Source organism: Lissotriton vulgaris, chromosome 2_2 (genome assembly GCF_964263255.1).
Source record: "Lissotriton vulgaris chromosome 2_2, aLisVul1.2, whole genome shotgun sequence".
Taxonomy (NCBI): Eukaryota; Metazoa; Chordata; class Amphibia; order Caudata; family Salamandridae; genus Lissotriton; species Lissotriton vulgaris.
In genome coordinates this window covers 139,145,622-139,169,737 of record NC_141688.1, presented here as the reverse complement: position 1 = coordinate 139,169,737, position 24,116 = coordinate 139,145,622, and positions in this window count along the sequence as shown.

Here is a 24,116-nt window from a genome sequence, read left to right as displayed (position 1 = left end):
TGAGAACCCTAATTGCCAGTAGCCCTGGTCAGGTGTCTGGCATAGAGCTATTCAGAGACCCCCCATCCTTTTGACTTCTTCCTATGTGCACTTTCCTTGGATAAGGTTAATTATCCCTAGTGGCTTCAAGATTACCAACTCATTTTAGTTTGTTTCTTCTTCCCCTTCACCTCTGTTTCTTTGGAATTACACTTTTCAAAATGTCCATTGACTCCAGGGTGTACTAAGAAAAAGTAGGACTGCTTCTTCTAGACGTATTACCTCTCTCTCAGCCCCAAAGATGACTTAGCATTCACATCTCCAGTACCTGCTGGGTACCCCCACAAGTATTTGGTAGCACCTGTCTCTTTTGGACTGACTGTGTATACATGATGTATTGAAAACTGGAACAGTGGATGAACAAACGCACTCTGTAGTATGTTCTGTAGCTCTGTTAAAAAGGTTGGTGGTGCTAGTAGGTAAACCCTCCTGAGTGCGAGGATAGTCATTGAAGCAAAAGAACCGCGTTGACCTCAAGATGTGAGGGGCGTCTCCAACTAGCACTCGAAATAAAGATCAATCAATTTATCCTTTTTTTAATGAATTCTTCAATAGTTTATTCAATTCAGAAATAGACACTGCTGTTCTTTTTACTGATGTCCAGTTTCTTCCTCGTTACAGATATTGACCCCCTGATGAAGGGTATTCACCCGAAATGCATTTTGTGCATTTAAAAGGCATATCTATACATCTGTTATGAATGAATAACCTACGATTTTCCGAATGATATGTTTATGAATTGAATAAACTATTGAAGAATTCATAAAAAAAGATTAATTGATTGATCTTCATTTCGAGTGCTAATTGGAGATGCCCCTCACATCTTGAGGTCAGCGTGGTTCTTTTGTATACATGATGTGTACCACCTGCTGAGTTATAAGAATTCTTCAGACTCCAAGGGACTCAAAGAGCTCCAACCCCGCAGCACCTCCTTCTGTCCTCAACAGGATAGTTGGCTGAGATGGTCACACTGATCACAGCAGCTGTCAGCGAAGAGCAATTAACTATTGAGCTAGTGATAGTCAGCTTGAAAACTCCAACATCCAGGTCACACATGAAATTATCATGTAATTCCTCTCACACGACCTTCTCTTTACTTTCTATTTTTTTCCTTTGTCCTTTCAATAATGTTTCATCATCCTTGCTGTCTACCTGATCCTTCCTTTCCCTCTTTTCCTCTAAGCCTGGACTGAGTTTGCTTAACAGTGCTACACAGTACTCGGCAAAGTAGTAAAAAACCTCTGTCGTGCTATGCAGAGTTCCGTGAGTGGGCGGAGTTGTGTGTCCTGCCCGTTCACTTGATGTCCACCGGTACAGCAATGCGGATTGTGTGTTTTCGGGGATATTTCGCACAAGCTGCCCCATCGTCTCTCGCATCTTGTTTTCTCCTCCGTTATAGTGCTGTTGCCTACTTTTCAATCCTCTGTAATCTTTTCTATCCTTTTTTCTCAAAACATTTTTTCTGATCTTTTTCATTTATTATCTTTTCCTTGGTCCTCTTAAGTGTATATTTTGTGTGCTTTTTAGTGAGTTTTGTACTGGTTTTGTCTGATACCTGTCTGATACCTGCTTTCTATTTTTTTTAATTCCTTTCTTATTGTCCCTAATTTTATTTTAAACTTCCTACATTGTCTTTTCTGCTCGCCCCCTCCAGCATCATGGAAAAGAACTGTGCCACTGAAAAAGGTGGCAAAGTAGAGTCTTACAGAAAGCGGTGCCTGGAAGGGGTGCAGCCCGAGCCTTGTTTTCAAAGGTGGAGATGGCAGCACTGTTTTTTTGTGTAGCACCACCTCTCCTTCACCCTGCCCGCAGAAGGCAGGCCGGGGTCTGGGTACAGGCCCCAGAGCACTAGTAGCAGTGGGCGGGGGTGCAACAGGCAGTTAATAGCTGCTCTGTGATACAGCACACCCACAATCAGCTGACGCACCCGTATTCTGACATCCTGGACTCCTAACTTTAGGACTCCTAACAGCCTGATTCATCATACTCCCGTTTTGCGAGCCCCTAATAGCGATTCACAGCGAATCGCTATTAAGGACTTGCAAAACGGGATTCATGTAGGAAAATGCAAAAAAAATGCGATTCCTTACAATTCCTTATATGCGATTAGCTAATTGCTAATCGCAAATAAGGAATAACTCCCCATTCATTCCTATGGGCCAAAAGGCCCATAGGAATGAACGGGGAGTATTCCTTATTTGCGATTAGCAATTTGCTAATCGCAAATAAGATAGCGATTTGAAGGGTGCCAGGGGTGTCCACAGGACACCCTGTAGCACCCCTCAAATGAAATTTTACACAGGTTTTGCACACACACATGTCCAGAGGACATGTGTGTGTGTAACATGCAACTCAGAAAAATGCATTTAAATGCATTTTTCTGAGTTTTCGCAATTTACCACGAGGTCTGACCTCGCGGTAAATTGCACCTAGAAATTGCGAATTCGCAAAAAAAATAGGATGATGAATTGCATTTAAGGAATCTCAAATAGAGATTCCTTAAATGTAATTCCTCGCAAAATTGCGAGATCGCAATTAGCGATTTTTACATTTGGGATGCTGAGTCCCAAATGCAAAAATCGCTCTCGCAAAGGGCCAGATTCTCAGAATCTGGCCCTTTGCGAGCGCAAAAAAGATTGATGAATCAGGCGGTTAATGCCTCTGTGAATACCGAAAGTCTTAAAGTTAGGATTCATCTCAGTTTAGGAGTAGTAAAGTTAGGACTACTAACTTTAGGACTCCTTAATGCCTTATGTGAATACCGAAAGTCTAAAGTTAGGATTTTTCTCAGTTTAGGAGTAGTAAAGTTAGGACTCCTAACTTGAGGACTCCTAAATGACTTCTGTGAATACCAAAATGAGTAAGTGCCTTCTGTGAATACCAAAATGAGTAAGAGCCTTCTGTGAATACCAAAATGGTAGTAAATTTAGTATTTTATCTTAAGTTAGTTGTGTGAATTGGGCCCTTCGTTATTTTATATTTCTAGTGTCTGTATTTTACCTCAAACTGCTTCTGTCTGTACTCTATACTAGTTTGTCTGTAGCTTCCTTTCCTCTGGATTTTCAGTCAGCTTTCACTCTCCACATGTATATTTTATGGACTGCCTAGTGGAAGTACTGTAAGACTCAGAGAGCTTATTGGTCCTTACTTCTCTTCTAGTACTATTACTACTAGTCTGCCATGCAGAATGCATGCCCAAGTAAGGTATTCAATGCATGTTTTTTGAGATGAGAAGGCTTTCTTTTACTTTCTCCTGCCCAGTAAATAAATAAAGTGGCCAAGGCCACGTTGGACACCCCAAAGTTGTGTCTTCTTCTTATCTAGGACTAGTATTATTAGCAGCAGCACTGATTACCATCCACCATGGCTGGAACGACGTATGACGAGGAGGAGGACAGCACCATGCATTTGCTAACAAAGACAACTTTATGTCTGTTTGTTCGGCCTGTTGACCACACCTATTTCTTTTCAAAAACTCAGATTAACTATTAACTCTAGCCACTCCGTTCAGTCATTTACAGGTTGTCTCTCTTCTTTTCAAAAATTTCCACCAACAAAATCAAAATGCACACTTGGATATTTTATAATTTTTGATAGAGCATACTGTGACTGTACCAAAGTGCTAGTGATGTGGTGTATGTATTTAAATTTTTGCTATGGAAAAAAGGAAATAGAGGGAGGTGCATATGGCATATAAAAATATTTTACTTTTTTTTCTAGCCACACAGACCACCAGTGCCGGGTCCAGAGTGGATGGCGGTGCAATCCAGGGAGAAGCAGATAGAGCAGCTGCAGGGGGTGAGCCAGCTGCAGTGGAGGGCAGTGGTAAGCCATAGTGCTTGCTTATTGACAATATATATATACTTACTGCAAGGGTATATATTGTACAGTTTGGTATGTGGGAATCAAGGACCCTAGAGTTACTTTTCCCGATTCATGCCCATATATAGGTATAAACCATCCAGTCCCTATATAGGCATAAAGAATCATTGCCTTATTTAGTTATAGCCGGCGCAGCCCTAATACGGCATGGCTACTTCCACTAAACTCCGAGAATCCTGGTAAAACCAGCCCTCAGCAGTCAGGAACCTCCCCCTGCTTGAATACTGATTTATCCAAGAAATTCAGGAGTTTTCAAAGAACTAAGGCACTAGTGACGATATTATGTCCAATCTTACGTCAGACTCGGCACCTTCAGGGGTATAAATATGCCTACATTTGCTCAGTCAAACACACTGTGGTTCCGGAGCAGATTGACAAACTACTTGCCCGACACCCTGCTGAAGCCAACCCTCCAACTGATGCACTGAAAAGACGCTGTCTTTTCTCCTGCCGAGAATCCAGCTCCAGTGTTTCTAGGCTACCCTTGCGGGTTGCTGGGAGATCGAGTCCAGAGAGAGAGATACAAGACCTCAATCATTCTAAAACCAAGGTACGGAGCTGATTAGATCCCTAGAGAATTCTGAGAAATACTAAAACGTAAACTACTCCTCACTTACTCCTCCCTCGTACTAGGCTTAGGTTAGGTACACTGGGGTAGTCGTACGTTAGAAGCACCAGTTGAGTACTTTTAGCCATCATTTTATCACTATATGTATTTTATGCATTTTATGTACTCTATGTTTATGGCTTAGAAACCATATCATGCTTTTACAGTACTATTTTGTAATACTATTTGTATTATATGCATCATACTTCTTAACTAGCATTTCAATTGTAGCAGTGCATTTCTTATGCTTAAGAAATAAGACTGTTCAATAAATACTTTTATTGAAAATGCCAGTCTCTCTATTTCTAAAGTAATTCTGGTGAAACTAAGCATGCACAATTGACGGAGTGAAATATCCGTCTATTGTTTCTGTGACTCTAGAGATACGATTAATTCTGGGGAAACAAATTTGTCATGTTATATGGTTGTCAGAGAGTAATCCCTTCTTCTTTATTCGAGAAAGTTTCTAGTGACCTCTGAGCTAGCTGGCACTCACTAATAAGTCTAATATATTTGGTAGAGACCTAGTCAACCTCAGTACTACGTCTAAACTACAGTATATATTATTCAAATGCGCAGAGCCTATTGGGAATATAGGAACTACACTACAAGTTGAGAGTGTTGAGAGTGAGATAACTTGTGAACAGTTGAAGCCATCACTCTTTACTTAGCATTAGCATGTACAGCTGGAGTTGAGTAACTAATGGCCTCTTCTATCTTCTACTCAGCAGAGAAAGTTTCATGAAGAATAGTCACACCTTGATGGGTTGGTGGGAAATAGGAATGAAACTAGTACCGTTAAAATGTAATATGACTGGCAGAGAAAGATGCGTGGGTGAAAGGATGCATATAGGTGGCTGATAGGATTCATGCATGGGTGGGTGGGTGAAGGATGGGTGTAAGGTGAAAAAAATGATGCCTGCCTGTATGGGTAAAAGGGTTTGGGTGAAAGGAATCCTACAGGCAGTTTGATGAGTCAAAACTAGGAAGCTTAAGTGGTTAAAATAAAAAATGTATGTTCATGTTGGTGAATGATTTGTTGAGGATGATAGCCATGTTTGGATGAATGGTTAGTACTAGTATTCATAGTGAAGAATGGATTAAGAGAACGTAAAACTCAAACAGTGACTGAGTATTAAAGCCAAGGGGAAAGAAAAAATAATGATGCTAGAAGAAAAATGCAGTGAAAATGGAAAAATCCCTGGAAAGAAGAGTAAACAAGGAATGTTTTTTATCAAGGTTTTTTGATTTAAAGATTTGAGTGAGGTTGTATTTCAGACTATTCCCTTGACTCACAGTATTTTTCAAGCATAACATATATATTATTATGTACCCCTAGCCACCAATCATCATAAATCACCTCCCTCTGAGGCCCACTCCCTTCCCATGGTATTTCGCCAGTGTCAGCCATGGATGGCCTCCTGGCTGCATGGTTGCAATATTAGTGCCTCACATCGTGCCATATCATCATTCATATATTAGTAACTATTCATCTGCCTTGTTGTAGTCAGTGTGAAAGTGAGCATAGATTTAGCAGAGCATGGCCATGATCAGAAAAGAGATGATTGTGTGGTACAGTTGAGCATCCCGACCTGCAGGCAGTAACAAAGTGTATAATGTGACACAAGTATGTCTGTCTAGGGCCTAAGTTGAACTGGCCTGCCCACAATAATTTAGTTAAACAAGAGAGAATCAGCATACTTCTATACTCTATAGAGCTTAAAGTCTGGAACTAGAATCACATCAAAATCAAATGTGCTGAAGAATAGAGGATACCTGTAAATGTAATGTACGGCTAGTGCTACCGTGCCACTATATCGTTTTATGTGTTACTGTTTTGCTAAGAGTACTGGTTACAATTTGTCTTTTTGCTTTCTTGATAAAGCTACTCCTGCCAATCAACCATAATCCTTAGGCTCACAACCCAACATGCAGGAGATAGTAGCCAGGACCCGGCAAAAGAAGCTGGAGGCCATCAGGGCCAAATAAAAGTGGGTGGTGGCCGAGGAGGAGCGTTGGCAGCAGCCCTAGGCCCCAGCCAGGCCCTAGTGCCGCTGGCTGTACAGGGCAATGGCCAGGCAGCCCCCAACCACCATTCATCAACCATTGCTGCTCCCCCTATTGACTCTTTAGAGCATTTCAGCCCTGCAATCCCCTAAGGATGGTGAGTTTGGAAACAAGGATAGAGGGACGGTTTGACCGATTGGAAAAGAAGGTCTTAGCTCACTGTTAGGTCTCTTTGCCCCTTTTTTAATCTCTTGTTTGGTGGGTGGGACTTATTGGGGAGAGGGTAGGAATGTGGAGTCTTTGGCATATTTATTTTTGGACATTTGTTTGGATAAGTATTTGGACTTTCTTTACTCTGAACATTGGTTGGGGTTAGGGAGAGGGATGGTCGAAATATTGTGGGTTGTCTAGTTTATTTATTGGGTGAATACATTTTTAATAGTTGTACGTATGATTTAAATCTTTTTGGGGGGTTACTCTTTTTACTTCACACAATTCCCTTTTCTGCAGGCCCAAAGCCAGTATTTAAAATCTGCTGATAGTGCAACACACCAATATTTATGCAGTACCCACACTTGCCCTTCTATGCTCTCTTCTTCTAGACTCTGCAGTTTGCAACTATATTAGCCCCTAAGGACTCAGAGGGGGTATAGGTATGTGGTGTGAATTTTCATATTATATAGATTATTGTAGCTCAACAATAAATTACCTCACAGTGCTTCTCTTACCTGTGATTTTCACAAAGCATTGTTGCATGGCCTCCCAAGGTGCCATGGTGGTGATAGCAGACAGTAGCAGCATCCTAGCAAACTAGTTGAATACTAGTGAACGCATTAGATCCAGAAGCGAGGTTCCACTTCCTCAGAGCCAAACTCAAACTGTAGGATTGATGAATATTCATCTCAGGGAACTAATTAATTTAAAAAAAGAAGTTACAGAGTTAATGCTGTTTAATATGCAAGCTTTGCAAAAAAAATGGAACAGTCACCAGAGGGAAACTAGAGAAGGGTATGATCAGTAGTACACAAGAAGAAGACTGCCAGGTGAGAAACCATGATAATCAATGCAAAACTGAAGTGGACTTGAGCTATGTAGTGGACAAGCATAACCTCAGTGCTGGAAGTATGATGATGTTGGCAATTATTATGAAGGATTATGTTTACCCGTAGAAAAAAATAAATATAGACAAGACAATTTGAGACAGACAGCACTGAGAAGTGAGCACACACACACAGCAACATAGCATTTCCTCCATTCAAGCAAAAAATCTGTGCTGTCAGTCACACCACTTACTACCACCACTACACAGACTTGTGTCGGTCTGTTATTGTTCTTCTTTAGGCCACTTCAAAGTCATCATCTTCTAAATGGGTTGGTTTCAGTGAATTTGAAAACTTCCATTTTCTTCTGGTGACAGTTTTCAAAGTAGTCATGCTCACACCTACACCCGGAGTCATTCCATCATCTCTGATCCTCCTGAGTCTTACCCCAAGTGTGGTGTCCAACTCTGTACCAACAGTGTCCCGAATTCCGACTCAAAATGTAATTGATTGGCCTGTAGTAGTACAATTTTGTTACTGAAAAACAAGAAGGGAAAGATTGAGCCACTTTTTTGTAGACTAAATTTGTGTTTACAAACTTTGCTTTATCTAAGGGACTGGTCGGGTCTGAGTCTTTGAGGAGTATATAGGACAAAACAATAAAAAACAAAGTGTGGAGTACAGTTGGACTCAGCGAAGGAATCTTGCAATCCTATTGTTCAAAGGAGAAGGAAAAAAATAACCTTTTTAGGGGGAGATTTTAAATTATTGACCAGCCGTCGGTAGGCCACCAATATTGTGAATCTCAAATTCATCACTGACACATTAAGCATAAAAAACAAACACCCAGTCTCATACTGCCTGCCAGCACATGAATCATCTCATCTATTCTCAATGTCAATAAACATGATGATGACACATCAAAACAAGTTTACATCACAAGCACAACAAACAACAATCATTCAGCATGCAATGCATGCCAGCATTTACCTGTTCTTCTGGTGTGCTCACCGTGATCCATTGGTGGTACATTGCAGAAGGCAGATCCTCCATGTTCGCGGAGCAGAGAATTGCTAATGTAAATCGGATTATAAGTGTCACATGTGGGCAGTTCCTCTAAGGCAGGAAAGCATAGATAGTTACGCTTCAGGGTAGGAGGCAGGAACACATTTATTTGTATTCTCCATCCAATGTCTGCTTGAGGGAAATGGCTTTGGAGGGCGAGTTGGAACTTCTTCACTGACTGCACAGAGATGCAATTCCAATCCAGCAATAAAAATGTGTCTGAGTTAGTTGTGGAGATGAATTGGTCAACAAGACAGTCAGACACACACAAATAATAAAGTAGATAGTGTTCAACAGCTATATATATATTTTTTATGGGGCATCAAAGAAAAAAAGCCTAGTAGTCAGGGAAGTAGAGCTCATCAACAAATTCTGGTGGTTCGCCCATAAGTAGATCTTCTAACACACTACTTCCATGTTCTGAGTCACCTTCATCTTCTTCATGTGGTACTTCAGGTATGGTGTAATCCAGTGGTCTAAAGTGCTGAGTCATTTTGATCATGGTTAATCTCTCCACATTTTGGGGCGAGAGACTGGTCCTTCTCACTGTGACATGGGCACCAGCAGCACTAAAAACACGCTCAGCTGAGAAACTGGATAGTTTATTGCCAGACTGTTAAACACTGGCAATTGGTGCCTCTTTCCATACCAAAACACCAATTTGTTTTGATCAAGGTAGACCTCTGTTGTGTAATTCAGGTAGTCCTAGACTGTTTGCTCAGTGTTCATTACTGGTGCTCCACTTTGCTTAACCTCTTTGGCCTTTGGCTCTCCACTGGACTTAAGCCCTGCCTGTAGAAACCACTTAAGCCCTGCCTGTAGAAACCACTCAGTTTTAGATGTTGGGACTGATGCTCCTGGTCTTGGTGTTGTTGATGGTGTTCTTGTCGTTGATTTTGGCCGCTGTGAGCCAACAGCACTATCCTCAGGCTCAGAACTTGAAGGCTGCACCACCAGACTTGTGCCCGGGATCAGTGGGTCTCTAATTCCTTGCCTTTCTTTTTCTAGTTCACTGGCTTGCTCAGTTATCCATGTTTTGTATATTCTAACATCACCGTCTGAAAAAGGAATGAAAGTGGACAGTAATGGTCTGTACGATGGATAAGAATTTTTGCACAGATGTTGGATTTGGAGAACACTGTGGGGCATGTTCTCAAGGAGTCATCGCCAAGTTAATGGCACTGTATCGCAGCCAAAGTGGTGATAAATATATCCCACCTCCTGATGATCCTAGAAGGGCTAAAAGGTGCAGGTCCCTGACTATTTCTCCTGGGATCTTTTTCTCTCCTCCCCCAGCACAAGCTGAGGCACTTTTTCCTAGGGGGGGCAGAGCTGAGATAGCCTCTCGAAATGAGGAAATTTTTAATTGCACACCAATTGTGGGTCAGTGTGTCATTACCTCTCCCTTTGGGTTTGGTTTGCCACTTTGTAACAATCTATCTGTTAGCCCCCTAGCCACTCCTATCCTCCTAGCAGATATTCCTGGAGACCGCTGGGCCCATCCTGCGGATTATGAGTTGGAACATAGCAGGAATTGCCAGGAAAATAGCCCTTCCAGACTGGCATACCCAGATGGAGGTATATGTAATATGTATCTTTCAGGAAACATGGAGCCTTGAACCTATTTACAAGGTTGAGTACTCAACGTTATTTCTACCTGCAGTCATGTCCCCTTCGGGGTGGGGTCGCCCGTCAGGAGGCCTCCTCATATGGGTGAGCATCTCTTTGGGTTGTACCATTACTCAAAAATATAGCACCTCACCTGATATCCTTACGATATCACTGCGAGGTTTAGGCTGTGGGAGGCCCCTTGACATATTTAATGTATATGCCAGGGGCAATGAAGGTAGCTCCTTATCCCCCACAGTAGCAGTGTTGGAAGAAGCTCTTGGTGATATCCACAATGGTACTTCAGTACTGATCGCAGGAGATTTTAACTGCACATTCGAGCCCCTTGCGGGTGAAGACATTCTGGATATCACTGAGGAGGACTATAGGAGGGGCATGCCTATACTAGCGATTCCAACGATCAAAAGATGGTCACAGAGGGTGATCCAGTTCAAGTCAAGTCAAGTCAAAATTTGTATAGCGCACTACTCACCCAGAGGGTCTCAAGGCGCTTGAGGGAGGGGGGGGGACTTTACTTATCAAATATCCAGGTTTTTAGTTGTTTTCTTAAGGAGAGGTGGTTCTGTGTGAGGCGGAGGTGGGTGGGGAGGGAATTCCAGGTCTTGGCTGCTAAGTAGGAGAAGGATCTTCCTCCCATGGTGGATCTTTGGATGTGTGGAATAGCGGCGAGGGCTTGATTGGATGATCGAAGTTGGCGGGTGGGCTTGTAGAAGGATAGGCGCGAGTTGAGGAGTTCGGGTCCTAGGTCGTAGAGGGCTTTGTGTGCGTGGGTGAGGAGGCGGAATGTTATTCTCTTGTTGACGGGGAGCCAGTGGAGGTCTTTCAGGTGCCCGGAAATGTGAGCTTGACGGGGGATGTCTAGGATGAGACTGGCTGAGGCGTTTTGGATGCGTTGGAGTTTTTTCTGTAGTTTGGCTGTGGTGCCGGCGTATAGGGTGTTTCCGTAGTCCAGTGGGCTTGTGACCAGTGCGTGGGCGACTGTCTTTCTTGTTTCGGTGGGGATCCAGCGGAAGATTTTTTTGAGCATACGTAGGATGTTGAAGCATGAAGAAGAGACGGCGTTGACTTGTCTGGTCATTGATAGGGAGGAATCCAGGATGAAGCCCAGGTTACGTGCGTGGTTCGTTGGTATGGGTGCGGTTTCCAGGGCCGGTGGCCACCAGGAGTCGTCCCAGGCGGAGGGGGATGATCCTAGGATGAGGACTTCTGTTTTGTCCGAGTTTAGTTTTAAACGGCTGTTCTTTATCCATTCGGCTACTTCTTTCATTCCTTCGTGTAGGTTGGTTTTGGCGGTGTTTGGGTCTTTGGTGAGGGATAGGATCAGCTGAGTGTCATCTGCATAGGAGATAATGTTGAGGTTGTGTTGGCGCCCAATGGAGAAGAGGGGACTCATGTATACGTTGAATAGGGTGAGGATCCCCGGGGCACGCCGCAGATGACCTCGGTGGCTTCTGATCTGAAAGGGGGAGGCGGACTCTCTGGGTTCTTCCGGCGAGGAATGAAATTATCCAGTCCAAGGCTTTTCCTTGTGTTCCGGTGTTGCTGAGGCGTTGTATGAGGGTGTTATGACAGACTGTGTTGAAGGCAGCGGAGAGGTCAAGTAGGATGAGGGCAGCAGTTTCTCCGTAGTCTAGTAGAGTTCGAATGTCGTCTGTTGCTGCGATGAGGGCGGTCTCATTGCTGTGTTTGGCTCAGAAGCCGGACTGTGAGGGGTCGAGGGAATTGTTGGATTCGAGGAAGGCGGCGAGTTGACTGTTGACGGCTTCCTCAATGACTTTGGCAGGGAATGGGAGGATCGAGATGGGGCGGTAGTTCTTGAGTTCAGCATGATCTGCTGTAGGTTTCTTCAGGAGGGCGCTGAGTTCGGCGTGTTTCCAGCTTTCCGGGAAGGTGGCGGAGTTGAGGGAGCAGTTGATGACATCTCGGAGATGGGGTGCGATAATAGAGTCTGCTTTGTTGAAAATGTGGTGGGGACAAGGGTCGGTTGGTGATCCTAAGTGGATGGTGTTCATTAGGCGGATGGTGTCTTCAGTGGTGATTGGGTTCCAGGCTCAAAGGTTGTTGGAGGGAGGTTTAAGTTCGGAGGTAGATGGGGTGGGCTGGTCTCCAAAGCTAAGAAGGAGTTTACACACCCAATTTGGATGGATAGGAAAGCCCTCACACACCGACCTAGTCAGTGTCATGCTTCATCATAGGGCCCCACCTCAGAGGCCGAGTGCCTCTTTGGTGTGCTATGATGCCAGAAGACTGCGGAGCTGGTTGTGTGATAGGGCGTGCAGTGAGGAATATCAATAAAAGTGTCTAAAGAGTATCTAAAAAAAAAATTATTATTAGATCCCTATGACACGGTAAAAATGGTCATATGTGTCTGAATTTACAGCCAAAGGTAACGGTTTGGTTTAATTCAGAAATCAAGTTAAGTCAGTCAACATGTTTCAGCCATTAAAGTGGTCTTAATTTACCTAGGCATTAATCAGGACTAGTGTGAACCCCGGCGGTATGGACTCTCTAATCGTCCACCCTAACCTTGGGACGTGAAAGTGAAAAAGTTAAAATAGTGATAAAGTGCAAAAAAAAGAAGAAAAAGAGGGGGAGAGCTAATAGCCCGTTCCCATCACTCCTGATTTAGGAGTGTTTCTGCACTTTAAATTATGGTGCTAGCTGCACCATGGGTCTCGGGAGGGGGGTAGGAGCGTACCTGGCACACCGCCCTCAACGCTCGCCACCCGCTTAGGCACCTAGCTTCACCTCTGAACTGGACCCCGACGATTGATCGTCGGGGTCCGGTTCAGAAACACTCCTAAATCAGGAGTGATGGGAACAGGCTATTAGCTCTCCCCCTCTTTTTCTTCTTTTTTTGCACTTTATCACTATTTTAACTTTTTCACTTTCACGTCCCCAGGTTAGGGTGGACGATTAGAGAGTCCATACCGCTGGGGTTCACACTAGTCCTGATGAATGCCTAGGTAATCTAAGACCACTTTAAAGGCTGAAACATGTTGACTGACTTAACTTGATTTCTGAATTAAACCAAACCATTACCTTTGGCTGTAAATTCAGACACATATGACCATTTTTAACCGTGTCATAGGGATCTACTAATAACATTTTTTGGGAGATACTCTTTAGACACTTTTATTGATATTCCTCACTGCACGCCCTATCACACAACCAGCTCCGAAGTCTTCTGGCCTCGTAGCACACCAAAGAGGCACTCGGTCTCTAGGTGGGGCCCTATGATGAAGCATGACACTGACTAGGTCGGTGTGTGAGGGCTTTCCTATCCATCCAAATTGGGTGTGTAAACTCCTTCTTAACATGGCTCGGCCTCTCTGGCTTCTGAGACACATGTAACCTCTCTTCTTTTGTTTACATTTGATAGCCGGGGACTAAGAGAGTGTTCCTTAATCTCCCTGCCTCTCCTTTTGTTTCTTTGGTCTCAAAAGCTGTTATGAATGTCAGCGATTTTGTTATGGAAGAACGAGGCTAGAGAGTCGCAGAGTCCTTGGGAGGGAGTGATGTCGTTGGTGCCGGCGGTGGGGTTGGTTACCTCTTTGACTATGTTGAATAGTTCTTTGCTGTTGTGGGCGTTGTTTTCGAGTCGTTCCTTGAATGCTGATTTCTTGGTGGATCGGATCAGTTGGTGGTGTTTGCGGGTGGCGTTCTTGACGGTGGCCAGGTTGTCGGTGGTTGGTTCTTTTCGCCAGGCTTTCTCAAGGCTGCGACAAATCTTCTTGGATTTCTTAAGGTCATCATTGAACCAGGGGGCTTTTTTGCTGCTTTGCTTGATTAGGTGTTTTTTCAGGGGTGCTAATTTGTCAGCGCTGTGGGTGATCCATTGTGTGAGGTTGGTGGCTGCTTGGTTTGTAGTTGAATGCTATTGCTCTGGAGTATGGCTTACGTGCTTTAAATGGTAGAACCACTTCAGATTCTCTGGGGGCCCATACATACAACAGGGAGAACCACATGTCTAGAATTGACTATATACTCCTTGACCTATCTTTTTGGCGGTTTGTCCTAGACATGGTTGTAATACCTACTGTAGACAGCGACCACAACCTGCTGTCTTTAACTTTAAACCATCCTTGGGAAGAATGCAGAAGCTTAGCTTCACTCTGTAATCTTGAGTCTGCATCTTTGACTATTCCATCTAATTGTGGAAGGCGCCTTAATTGGCGTAAACTTGCCCTAGATGAGGGGAAAATCCAGGCTATAGGCCAACTTGTGGATGCTTCCCTAAGCGAGTTGGAGACGCATTTCTTAGAACACTCTGATTCTTCTAGAGTTACAATATTGTTCCAGAAGACCCTAAGATCAGTAGGTAATCTACTTATGATAGATACTCACGGGGGCAGGGTAATAGGGCGCCCAAGGCCAAAAGTGAAGCAGGGATGATATACACTCAAATGTAGACAGATGAAATCTGCCCTGATTGAGGCTGTGAGGACGAAGATACAACCCCTGATCGAGCGAGCCAGGAAAAATTATAATTGGGTGGTCACAAAAGCCAAAAAAGAGTGGGAGGACGCATATTGGCATACACTTAGAGAGGCTTGTGCTGGGCGGGCCGCTGGTTGTTTTTGGAGCATTATCAGGGCAAGGAATAGGCCGGTAAGTGATCTCATCACCTGTAATATCACTGGCCAGACCTGGTTTGACCATTTTTCTAGCCTATATTCATGCCAACCGGGACCTGCTCCTACTTCTGCCCCTCTCTGCCCTATGGCTAAACTTGGAGACAATATCTTATTCCCATTTACAGCTAAGGAAGTTGAATACGCCATTAGCTGTATTGTGCCCCAAAAGGCAGCTGGCCGGGATGGCCTCCCTGGGGATTTGCTTAGGTCTAACATCTCACAATGGGGGAAGCTTATTCATACACTCCTCATTGCAATTGACAAAGTTGCGCCTATCCCAGAATCTTGGAAGGGGGCTGAGGTTGTCCCCATCTTTAAAAAGGGCCAGATGGAGGACCCAGCGAATTACCGCCCTATCAGCTTATTAGACTCGACCCAGAAGGTTGTGGGGAAGGTGCTGCTTGTGAGAATCCTCCAATTGGTTAGCTACAATGAGATTCTCTCAGATTACCAAGCGGGTTTTAGGGCTGGCACTGGCACCATAGAGCAGGCATTTAGGCTTTTAATGATTTACTGGAAAGTGGTCGTTATAGGGAAAGGCAGTCTTTATCCTGCATTTATCGACTTAAAGACTGCCTTTGACCTTGTGCCCAGAGGTCACCTATGGAGAGTGTTGGCAGATAATGGGATTCCATCTAACATCTTGTCTATTCTAGAGAGGCTACATGAAGGTACCTTTGCGCAAGTAAGGTGGGGCACAGAGGGGCAGAAAACAAATAAGATACCGGTGGGTAGAGGGGTCCGCCAGGGATGAGTTCTTGCTCCAACACTTTTCTCACTATATATGAATGGGGTTGTTGAGCACTTACTCAAAAAGCCATCAGATGCTCCATCCCTGGCGGGGGAGCGAATCCCCACCCTCTTATTCGCCGATGACACGCTCCTAATATCAAAGACCCCGGTAGGACTTCAAGGCCTTCAAGATCACTTTCAGGCCTTTTGTGATCAACGTGGCCTAGTTATAAATACAGACAAAACCAAGTTTTTAGTATTAAATCCCCTGAAAAAACTTGATCGATCCCCCTTACTTAATAATGTATCCTTGGAGAGGGTCTATCTAGGTATCCGTATTTCGGATACCATGCAGTGGACTCCCCATCTCCACAAAATGCTGCTTAGCCATAAGAGGGTTGTTGGGTGCTGTATAAGGAACAGCGATCTGCCAGGACTCGTCCCATTTCACCCGTTATCAATATTTATAAGGCTAAGTGTGTTAGTTCTGCCCTCTATGGTGCAGAGCTTTGGGGCACATCTAACACAGAATTACTGACAAGGTCAGAGAATACATTTTTGAGGGGTATTATGTCACTCTCGCAGAGTACTCCAATGATACCTCTGTTGCTTCATCTAGGTTGTAAACCCATTAATGATTTGGCAAAACTTCGACCATTGCTTCTATGGGCCAGACTGTGGCGATTTCCTGAACTCGCTAAGTACGCTAAGGGGTCAACGGAGGTGATGTCAATGACGAGTTGGCAAAAAATAAAATGGCTTAAAGATGTCAAACATCTCCTCGGTAAGCTAGGTCTTACCTAAACCTGGGATAGCCGGTCCTCTCCCCCGAAAGCTACCATAAAGACCCTGTACTGGAACTGGGTCACCAATAGAGTCAGTACAGACCCAACTCTTGGCAGGCTAACAGAAGAGTCTCTTATACATAAGGACGTCCCATTCCGGGAATTTTATCTAGACCTGGTTTGGAAACCTTATGACAGGGCCCTGTACTTTAGGTTTACGGTTGGGTCTCTTGCAGTCCGCGCCTTAACTGCCCACTGGAAGCCCCCGTCCCAGACCATCCCTTTCTGCCCCTTTTGTCAAACAAGTGTAGAATCAGTATCCCACATATTGTTTGTTTGCCCGGCCTATGTGCGTCCAAGGCAAGCATGGCTTAAACCCATATGACGGACTATGGGCACTAGGCATTCAAGTGAGGCACTCCGTATTTTAACAACGGACACTCGGCCTCTGTATGCCTGTGGTCTTTCCAAATTTTTATCCTGGACATGGTCCATTAGAGGTAAAAGGCTAGCTTCCAATGTTTAATTGTTTTTAAATCGAAGGATTAACCTTGAATTTAACATTTTTAATTCTCTTTTTACTCTTTTGACACTTTAAGATAGAATTTTTTCAAAGATGTCGAAGAAATAATGTTAAAACTAATGGTCAATTTTATATTTGTACAAAATGTTCTTTCTTTGTATTACTGAGATGCTTTTATGATTTAATCTATCGAAATAAAGCCTTTGAACTGAACTGATAAATATATTGCCCCATTCACAAGCTGGTGATAATAGCCCATATCACTAGTTTACCTGCGATAGCATCTGCAAAAAACATTGCCAAAGATGACCCAGGTAACTATCACTAATGAGATGCAGAGTAGGCATTCCTGTGCTAAAATTTGCGAACACACCACTCAGCAACATTCTCAATCACCTGCCAGATCGGCGATAAGATCACAAAACGGGCGATAAGGCGTATTAGCAGCAGAAAATTAACACCTGCCCTGACCTGGGGTAAAGTCGGACGACAGCCTGCACCAGACGAGGGAGCCCAGCCCAGAGCCACTCCTGAAAACAAACAGAAGCCATGGAGATACTGACCATGCAGCTCGGAGACCCAACAGGCCCACAACAGCCACCTCCACCACCCCCAGGCCCGCCACCACCCCGCACCCCATCGCCCCCCCCTGGACCACCGCAGAGGCAGCACAGACACAAACCACGGACATTCAGAAAGTGCACCAGGATCACAGACCTTACACCAGAGTATGTCATAGGTCATTACAGGCTGAAAAGGACAACCATCCTCCGCATCCTGAACATCATAGCCCACAGGCTGATGGTAGCAATACACCGGACAAGCAAAATCCCTCACCAGACAATGCTGCTGGCTGTGCTGCATCTGTTGGGCTCTGGTACCTTCCAACCAACAACAGCCATAGTCAGACGAGTCTCACAGCCAGCCCTATCAAAGTTCCACAAACCTGTCCTTGATGCCATCATCAACTTGGTACCCCAGTACCTATACTACCACCCCACTGCGCTGGGCCAGCTGGACACCAAGCAAGTTGTTATGCCATAGCTGGGTTCCTGCACGTGTTGGGGGCAATTGAATGCACACATGTCCTACTTGTGCCCCCTGCGGACACTGCCCCGCACAATTACTGCAACAGAAAGCACACACATTCCATCAATGTGCAGCCAATAGTGGACCACCGGGGACTCTTCACCCATGTCTTCGCCAACTACCCAGGCAGTATGCATGATTCAGACATTAACCAGCGCTTCCAGGATGGCACCTACAGAAATGCATTGCTCGGTGGTAAGTACCAAATGAACACACCACACACCTCAAATACACAATCCTGCAATTTACAACTCTGGGAATGCACACATCACAAAGTCACATACAACATGCCAAACAACATGCCCACCCACCAGACACAACAGCACAACCTTCTGTGAGAACCTGGACAAGCCATGAACATGAGCCATCAATAGCATGGCACCCCAGCCACACAATAACAGATTGAAGGGAGAGGCAGGAAACAGGCATGTGCGACGGAGGCAAGTGACCCATGAATGAGAATGTACACAATGCTAAGTGTGGCGTGGATGTGCTAGCCAGGCTGCAGTATGCAGAGCACAGACATGTCCATGTCGACATATACTGCTGGTGTTTGTAGTGTAGTGGACAGTGGAGGCAACCATGTCACCCCAGCCAGGGGGGCAGATCACGGAAATGTAGCTTGTTACTTCCCCCCTGTAAGCGTGTGTGGAGTGGGCTGGCCCGGCATACACCAGGCCAGCATAGGGGTGTGAATAAAAAATATGTTGCCCTGGGCGTGGTTCTCTTCCTTAACGGCCAATGTGTCTGCCAGGGTGGCGCCCCTCACCCCGCCACAAGGCCGATGCCGTGAGCAGTGTTGCCTGCAATCCTGTGAGCCTGCTTCACCCCGGGCCGCTGGTCCACGAAGCCATGATGCCTGCCACTGCGCATCCAGGCATCACTGCTCACCTGCTGACACTGGTGTGTGTCAAAGAGGGCCCACCACGTGCAGCTGCAAGCTCCAAGCCCAAAGCCCCTGACCTTGGCAGCCTCCTCAGACCATCACGGCCTCCGCGACACAGGCCCACAGTACTCATTTCTCATTGACGTACTCCACCGGCATACACAAGTTTGTCACACATTTGGAACTGAGTCTTGAGTTCCCCATTGCAGAGAACATTATTTATGGCTGAGTTTATGTCACTATACTCCCTTTGATGTGGTGCCACCAAGTCTGTGCATAGGACTCCAGCCAAACGTGTCTGTGGACCCTTGCTGACTGCGGCCTGCGGCCTACACAGCGGTCCTAAAAGCCTCACACCAGTCAAATGCAGTCCGTATCAGGCAGGACACAGCATCGTTGCTGGCTGCACACCTGCTCAACTCTGGTGCCACTACCTCTATCAGCCACGAATCTAAACTACATGCTTTCATCGTCATGTGTTAGAGATCCAGAAGGAGATGGTTGGACAGCAGTTTACCCATGCTGACCGTTTCCTCCAGCCTACACTGCGGTCAAGTAGGTCACACTTTTGGAACTGAGTCTTGATTTCTTCATGGCAGTGTTCATGTCAAATAATGCAAGGAGAGGAGTAAGAGGAAGATGCGCTTCATTTCAGAGGAGAAAAGGCTCACCTTCATGGAGGCGATGGAACACTACCAACAACTGCACTGGTGCCACTGACTCTGTGCAGCACAGGCCTACCACACATGGCTGTGGGCCTGAAGCACACACTGTGGTGGAGTAGGTCACACAATTTGAACTTAGTCTTGCTCTCTTCATGGCAGAGGTCATGTCTTTGTAAATGCCTCATCGCAGACTGCATCCCCTTTCAGTACTGGTGCCACTGAATATGTGCCCTGTAATTCATTGGCAATCTCTGGTTGAACTACGGTGAAGTCCATGGGCTGGGGGTTGTCTTCACCTTCCTGTAGCTGATACTGACATGGTGGAAAGGAGGAGTCTGTAGCATTCAACTCCACCATTTATCGGCTTCTAGTTGCTACTGCCCTCTGCGTCATGCCCTTGAAGGACCCCTTCCACTGCCCCCCATAACCCTCCATGACATTCCCTTGGACATCAACAAGGACTCGCTTTGCTCGTGTGGCCCTACCTCGGTGCACCGCAAGTCACTGTTCCGTGGCAGTGTGAGACTGTGCCGGCCGCAGTGCATCCCGGGCCACTAACTCTGTGCTGCTCAAGTCAGGAATCATTGCTGTTCGTACCTTGTACTGCTGATTATCTGATCACTATTGTGTTTGTTGCCAGCACCATAAAACCCCTGAGGGGTGACTTACACTACCCAACACACATCCAGCACAGGCGTCACTGGGCATGTGGCAAGTTCCACAAACTCACTCAGTGTGTCCGTGTGGTCATTATGTATGCATGAGGGCCCTGGGCCCTATCACATTACATTGTGCTGTGTACAGCGGGCGAAACCATTTCACCGCAGGCAGTGGTGTGTACCTAGGACATGTAACCGTTTCGTACCTCCCTGTGAGCCTAAGCAGAGTGGACAGGTGTACGACAGTACAGCGTAGTAGTGTGGATCCTCTACACATGGATCATGGTGTGGTTAAGTGTAGGCCTTGCCGAGAATGTGGCTGATGCGTCTGTCTCTGTTGTAAAGTCTATACCACCTGTCCGGCAATCAAGAATGTTGCTATGTGGCAGGCCGCCAGTGTGCGTGCTCGGCCGAAGAGGTACATCAGGGGGGGCATGCCCGTTCGGGGTCAGGAATCACACATGCCATCTGTTGTGGGCGCTGCTATTGATGCAGCATGAGCCAAATATCTACCTTGAACTGCATGGCTAGTAAAGCCAGGCAGGTGCTCTACATCTGTGTCAGCCCTATCCTTACAATGGGCCTACACACACGTGGCCGGCCACCTACGGCGCACATCATCACTGTGTCGTAGTCAGGCTTGTGGACATGCGTAGACAATGAAAACAACTTGGACTGGCCCACTGTGTGGAAGTAGTGGAATATTGATTGATATTCCAGGTCACTTGTAGCATGAGCTTGTGAGCTGAGCACAATAAAGTTTGTTTATAAACCCCTCACACACCAACCTGGTTGGTGTCATGCTTCATCATTGGGGTCCAACCAGGCAGCCGAATGCCGCCTGGTTGTGCTTCAACGCCTGACTACAGCGGAGCGGGTGTGGTGCAGTAGTGTTATGAGGATGAAGGTGAGTAGTAAAATACACCTCTGGGGATCCTTGCCCAATGTTTCATTCGTGGCGGCCCAGGGTGTGAGATAAAAGTATGTGATGCAACTACAAGTAGAAAAATTATGACTATTTAGTTGGCTTAAGTGTTGGCGGTCTACATGTTTTTAGTCCCAGTCAAAAGTGTGCTGGACTTTCGTCAGGACCAGGTAGTGAGTGGCAAAAAATAGTGCCACGTGTGATTATTATCCTACACACACGCTAAGGTGTGTGGAAAAGGGTAAAAGCGCAGTTGTTCAACTTACATATACTGCAGGAAAGCGAGAAAAATCCTGTTGGGAGGAAAAATAACAAGACACAATAAGGCATTATCCGGGTCTGCTGAAGGCAGTACCAACCATATAGAATTCAAAAAGATGTGACATGCATGGCTGTGCATGTTGTGTTGAGAACAAGTGACAGTCTTTGGGGCATGCAAACAAGGCATGCTGGCTTAAAACAGGCTGTGTGCGTGGTGCACGGTGAAACGCCATTACATGAAGGCGCATTCATTCACACAGCGATATTTAGTGTCTATCTATCACAGGGCCACTCCTTGTAGTGCGTAGACAGGCATGAAAATAGTTTGCCGTAGATGTGCAAGTGATGCGACTGCGCTGCGCACACTAGTGAATATGCCTGGGGGAGAGAGGAGCAGCAGTGAGGTTACGTAAGACACATTGATGCCACTCATTTGCAACAAACAGTTCATGTCTTACAGAAATCACTAAGTCAAACAGATTACACACCAATGAACCACTGAGTCTGCCAGCACATCATGCAGTACGTATTCTTGAATCAAGCATATGCACTCTGTGCTTGGATGATGACACCCCTACGAGCCCCAAACGTACAGGCCCAGGGGCAATATAATTTGATAATGGAGAGCACATTTGGCATGTTGAAGTCACGTTTCAGGTGCCTGAACCTTAAATGTAGAAGGCTCCTGCACAGCCCAGACATTGTGTGCAAGATGATTGTTGCATGTTGTGTGTTGCACAACATATGTGTACGCAGCAAAGCCCCATGGATACAGGTGTCAGATGCACCAGAAGATGATGATGAAGAATAGGCAGGTGGACCACACCCCACAGCACCTGCAGCAGGAATAGCCCGTAGGGACTAAATCATTGACAATTTCTTCTCTGGTTGACATCACATTGTGACGGTCTTTAGCAATAATGGGACAGTACGATGACTGGCACAGGCACAGCATGTACAAATAAATTATTTCCAATACACATTCCCTGCGTGCATGTCACTCATCTGTACAGGCACTTCACTCAGACAAGTGTGGATGCGTCATGTAGTGATGTCAATTTTGGAATTTGTTAATGGATGGTGGGTGTGTCACCTCTGTGCAGTGAGGCTATTTAGGGTGTCACATATTCGAACTGCCAGTTCTGTGTGTCACAGTTGTCAAGGTATCCTACTATTCAGCGTTTCACATGTGTCCCAATTCATTTTATTCTGTCTGTCATTTGGGACCTACAAGAGTCAAGAGGGCTTTTTTTGGGCTGTGATATGTGCCGCCATGATGCTAGGATGCACCCTGTGACTCAAGTCCCATGACATTGGTGACATGTACAAGTCCATGCTTTCATTATTGTTTGATCATGAACAAACAGCCCATGCAAGCCTCGGCTGGGACAGTCCACTGAGTACAAAATAGCATGGCATCGGAAACAAATGAAAATGTTGGCCTATGGCAAACACACACACTGGCCAGACAAAGTAGGCATGGTAATACAGAGAAAACATCATTAATTCAGCAATGCCACAAAACAAAATTATTGGGCTAAAAAAAATGTTTGCAACAAGAAAAATCCTTCAAAGGCTTTACCCCACCTCGTCCTATACACTGCATGAAAAAAACATGAAATGCCACCTATCCTTGTCATAAATGATGTAAACACCACAGAAACTGTTGTTTCATGCACCCATGACTAGCACTGGGCCTGCTGACTGGAAGGTGAATTCAATCAAATTTTCAAATATATAAAAAACATGTAGAAAATGTAGTAAACTGTGAAACATTTTTCTATTGCAAAATCTGAAAAAAAAAGAAATCACTAGGTCACTACTGAAACAACAGGCCACCCACCACAATAAATTTTAAAAATCTATGAAAAGTACAAATAAACCCACATGCATTGCCCCAATCAAAAAACACCAGTTTTCCAACTTACTTGTGAAATCTTTTAGTCAAAGCCCTTAAATTCAATGGGATATGCAGCAGAGGCAAAGAATTACCCTTCCAGCTCCAAATCCAAATGAAAAATGACCAGCGATGGACAAAGCACTGGGAGGAGTCTGCTGGACAGGCAAAAGAAGTTGTAGACTCTGGGGGACTTCCTTCCAGTTGACAAAAAAAAAAAAAAGACTCCACACACAAAAAACCCAGTAAATGTCAATTTTATGAGGTTTTTAACTCTAAATCGCCAGTTCATGAAGATTATGATGCTGCTCTATGAGAGAATTTTCCCCAGATTGCAGCAGCGGTAGGTCCTGTGCATTTGTGTACAGCAGAAATCATTGGTTGGAAGTCGCTGGTGTGCCCGAATGATGTGTTGGCAACCGCAAAATTTTGTTGGAGCATGCGGATGTCTGAAATATCTCGTGGCACCCGTAACCAGTCCTGGAAATCTCGTTGGCTATCACAAGTGCCAGGCAAGTCACTCCAGCACGTGCGAAATAACATTTCGAGCACGCAGACCAAAAAGCTGTGCTCCATTGCACAGTGCAGAGTTTAACTGTAACTCCACATGTTCTCCACGGAAGTTGCCGAATTCTGCAAGCTCCTCGAAGGGAGTAGAGTTTTACACCTCCTCTCCTTTTCTTTCTCTCTGCTCTGACCACAGCTCTCTCTCATGTTCTTTTATTCAGTCCTATCCCCTTCCTCCTTCTCTCGCTTTACCTTCTCCATCTATTCTTCTCAAGTAGCTA